We start from the raw sequence: 4,810 nt of genomic DNA, 5'->3' as shown, positions 1-4,810 counted from the left end.
ATCTAGTTGACCTTTTCTTTTTATATATAAATGTTCTCAACAAGTAAATGTGTGATCAGATTGTTCGAAATGTATTGCACTAATATATGTCACATAGTTCTGATAATCATCTTCTTATTACACTATCGAAATTTATCAAAGGAAATATATTTCCTTGAAAAAGCTTGGATCAGATTGCCAGGCGAAACGTTGGATTTACTTCAAATTCATTCGCTGAGATTTTACAAATTTAATGTCTCTTACATCAACTCGGTGCCCAACTACTGTGAAACTATTCGCTTTAATTTAGACAAAAGTTCTTATGCAATAAAAATATTCATTTTTAAACTTGAAAACTAATGGGGATTCTTTATGTGTATAAGTTGCATTAGAAATAAATTATTTCAGATATATGAATGAAGAATATTCTTTTTAATAATTTCTCATCAGTATAAGAACTTTCATCCTAAATTAGAGCGAATAGTTTCACAGCAATTGGGCACCGAGTTGATGTAAGGCACATTAAATAGGAATAATATATTTGTCAAATCTCAGCGAATGAATTTGAAGTTAATTCAACGTTTCTCCTGGCAATCTGGTCCAAGCTTTCCTATTTAATTTCTCATCAGGTTCTACGATTATTACATCCAAATTAATAATCCATAAAATTGGTCAGGTTTAAGATAGAGTAGATCATTTAATAATTATAATATGTGAAATAAGGATTGTTTATCATATAAATACAACTAACACGAAGCAATCTTTTACAATAATATATCGTGTTAACAACAGCCTACCTAACTCCGTCAGACTGAGAATCCTGAAGACGGCTGGAGTAATTGCTATTCGGATCAAAAAGCCAGAGCTTTGCATCGAAAAGAAATATCACAAGGGGGGTTTTTGTGGAGATTTAGTAATTTTATAGTTAAGATCATGAGTCAATTGAGGTTAGACATTAAGACCGTTGGATGCCAGCTCAGTGGTCTATCGGTTAAGGGCTCCGGCTCGAGACTGGTAGGTCCTGGGTTCGAATCTCGCGAGAGCGGGTTCGTGGATGCGCATTGCTGAGGAGTCCCATAATAGGACGAAACGGCCGTCCAGTGCTTCCAGGTTTTCGATGGCGGTCTAGCCTCAATTGACTCATGATCTTAACTAGAAAAGAAATATGTTCAGACACTCTTTTTACCCTGGCCAACTTCGGGTCTTACCAGTTAATAATCAATTTTATAATATAGTGACGTAATCTGATTAATGTTCATTTTTACATCCTAAACTTATCCACACATCTTACCATTGCCATTATTATTATTACACTAGCTATCCTTTTTGAGAAATTTATTCAGCATCCACCCCTATTTACTATATCTGACCTAATTCATATTATTCTACATATTACGTTATTTCTGATTTGTAATCCCATTTTTCTATCTCTCACCCCCATGTCAACTATATATATTCCGATCATTTATCTTACGATTTTATTTCACTGATTCAAGTTAACGCTCCATATTAGTCAGCTCCAACATTAACGATTCGATTTTATTTTACATTACAAATACTCCTTAATTCACATGTTACAGTTTTTAAAGGGTGTACTCTACCTTAAACTTGGCCAATTTTTTATGGATTATTAATTTGGATTTATAATTGTAGAACCTGATGAGAAATTATTGAATAGAATATTCTTCGTTCATATAATTGTGTTTTAAAATAATGGGAATTTTTCAGCATTGTTCCCTCAATATCACAAGTACACCTTACTGACGAGTGCCAAGTAGCATGAAACCCGGGTCCAGGGTTTCCTGTTGACTACCTATAATCACCATCTTAACTCAACATAGTGCACGCAATGTTGAGTCAACTAGATTGGTGGCCACATTGCAACTTGGTTGATAGGATTCGATCTGCACTGAGAAGGACCTGACACATATGACATTGATCACCACCCAGTGATCAGTCAGTTGTAAATACTAAAATTCACACAAAACAATATTATATGGAATAAATATCACATTGAATCAAAGCATGATCTTGAGTTATATCACATTCTAACATTTACAATATCATAAACTTGAGAATTTTGAATGTTCATAATATTAGTTCATCCGAATAGAATATTCTTGCCTTTAAAGTTTCGGTAAGTCAGTTTTGTTTTGTTTTGCAACTAATTTCGACCAAGTTTTTGTATTGTTTCGTTAATGTCTTCAAATGAAGGATGAACCATAAGTAACTCTTAAACAAATCAAGGGAATACTTACACTGTAGTCAATAGAGAACACGAATGGGGTCAATCGCGATTATAACAGACTATCTCACTAAACTCTGACAACCATTCAGTAAACAGTTAATTTGCAAACAATCAATCATTTGTCACAATCCTTACCATTCCTTCTGTGAATACCAGTCCATAATCTCCGTTTATTATTGTTTATGCATTTTCATACTAATTGCGTCCCACTCCCGTTCTCTTTTTATCGATCTTCTACTGAAATACATTCAATGCCCGACCATCGTTATATACTACTTGTGTGGATATAAGTAGCCCGCAACACAACACTATGAAAATCTTATACAGTTTAGTACAAATAAAAATAAATATCCTTATCTAACTTGAACTTATAAAAATATGGAATGTTAAATCTCATACGGTTTCGATTTATTGTAACAACAGATGGATGATTCAAATGAATACTTGACACATTTATTATATTTGGCAAATGTCTATTAGTGAAATTCAGTAAGTGCATTCCTCCCTATTTGGAATTCGTCAGCAGGACACACCTGCCACATCCGTATTAATGTTCACATTGAGACTTGAACTCAGTAACTTTCTCTTCAGAAACTCAACATTTTATCCGTTAACTCACTAAGTTCAGATAACCAGTAATTTACGCTAACCTTTACTAATACTAAATAGAGTTTAGCATTTTTTTATTGATGAGTTATTATAGATTGTACTATGTTGAAAGAAATTGTCAAGCAGATAAACTTAAGTTAATTACAATTTACTAATGAGGTACCTTGATAAAAGCATTGCCTTAAAATAATATCAACTTGAATGGGTCATAAATTTGATGATAAAGCTATATAGATGGTTATCAGGTCAGTTAGTCAGCTACATCGTAGGACCAGACACATATATGTATCGGTTTAAGTCGCCATACCTAATCAGCACAACAAGATGAACACCGAATTCATAGAAATAGTTAATTTAGTGGTGTTATTAAATAAAAGAAAGATTGAATATCAGCATATAGTACAGGAAGAAAGACAGATATGAAGCAATTTTAATCTTATAGTTTAAGGGAATAAAGAGAGTGTATACACCTACGCCATCGTATTGTACTATGTATAACATTTACGAAGAACAGTTATTTATGGTTGATAAGAACATCCTTTTTAGGTTACTAATGTATGACAAGAGTCGTATGGTTTCACATAAATTATCATGAGGTAGTTCATAATATTACCAATATATGCACAGAGCAAGTGGGCTATCAGGACTCAGATAACTAAGTGGATAACGTGATGGCGTTTGAAGCGAAAGATACTGGGTTCGAGTTCCTCTCAGAGTGAACATCAACTCTGAGATGCAGGTACATCCAACTGACGAGTCCCAAATAGGACGAAACGCGCGTCAAACTGTATTCCACTGCTAGCCACTATCCATCTTTGCTTATAATATCTCTCATATTTAAAGAGGAATACATATATGATAATTAACATATGTACTACTTTAAAATATTCTCATTTCAATAGACAATCAAATTAGAAATCATAAGAAGTACTTAGAGATTGAAAAATTTTATATTCATCATTGTTCTTGAAAACATACACCAAAAGTCTTTCTTCGTTTATGAAATTAATCTACCTTTTCTAAATATTTGAATAAATATAAGTTTCTAATAATAAAACAGAGATACATATCAAATTGAATTTCGAAAAAAAAAACATCTCCATGATTACAAAATATATGTAAATTAGTTATAAACCTAAACTCACAAACATTGTAAGCAAAGATGGATAGTGGCTAGCAGTGGAATACAGTTTGACGCGCGTTTCGTTCTATTTGGGACTCGTCAGTTGGATGTGCCTGCGTCTCAAATTTGAAGTTCACTCTGAGAGGAACTCGAACCCAGTACCTTTCGCTTCAAACGCCATCACGTTATCCACTTAGTTATCTGAGTCCTGATAGCCACTTGCTTGTACGATGGGGTGAAGTTTAAATTCACTTAGTATTGTTTGTTTGAATCTCCCCATTGATGTGTTAGGACTACAACTGGTCAGTCTCAATGGGAAAATTCAAACAATTCTAAGGGAATCTAAACTCACAAAGTATCTGTAGTGATTTAAATGTCTGTATGTATAGAAACGGAAATGCTTCTAATGATAATTGCATGAAGTTTAATTTAAACAGATAATAGTCCGAATTGTGGAAAAGATTTATAGCTCAAGTGGATGATTTTGATAGAGTTTTATTCCGTGAGCTGGATGGTTTGGTCGTGGAGCTTTCATCGTCCTTCTGAACTACATCATCGGCACACTTTATTTCTACCCGAAGTTTGTGCTGCGGATCTCGTTCAGAAGGAGGATGAAAGCTCTATGACCAAATCATCGAGCCCAGAGAACAAAACTTCATCAAAATAGTTTGAATGCTAACTGTTAGCCGTGTTAAATGTCAATAATGACTATCACCTGTTCAACCGAGATACTAAGAACACAAAAATATGGACACTGTTGTGTTTTTTTTTTAACAAAAATGTGAAAAGTGCACAAAAACTGAAGGTAATTGTTATAAGTACTGAGAGAATATCATAACAAGAGTTGATAA

The 4,810-nt window shown here is 33.6% G+C and overlaps 2 non-coding genes across 2 annotated transcripts; one reads left to right on the top strand and one right to left on the bottom strand.

Annotated features, from left to right (window-relative positions):
- The first annotated feature begins 953 nt into the window (after positions 1-953).
- On the top strand, positions 954-1,025 carry Smp_tRNA_00588_Pseudo_CGA.1.1. The gene has a single exon. It is a non-coding gene (tRNA).
- Positions 1,026-4,094: 3,069 nt separating this feature from the next.
- Smp_tRNA_00886_Pseudo_TTG.1.1 lies at positions 4,095-4,166 on the bottom strand. Its single transcript has one exon. It is a non-coding gene (tRNA).
- Between the last annotated feature and the right edge of the window lie 644 nt (positions 4,167-4,810).

Source organism: Schistosoma mansoni (genome assembly GCF_000237925.1).
Source record: "Schistosoma mansoni, WGS project CABG00000000 data, chromosome 4 unplaced supercontig 0032, strain Puerto Rico, whole genome shotgun sequence".
NCBI lineage: Eukaryota > Metazoa > Platyhelminthes > Trematoda > Strigeidida > Schistosomatidae > Schistosoma > Schistosoma mansoni.
The sequence above is the reverse complement of the archived record's forward strand: the minus strand, read 5'-3'. Positions and strand labels throughout refer to the sequence as shown.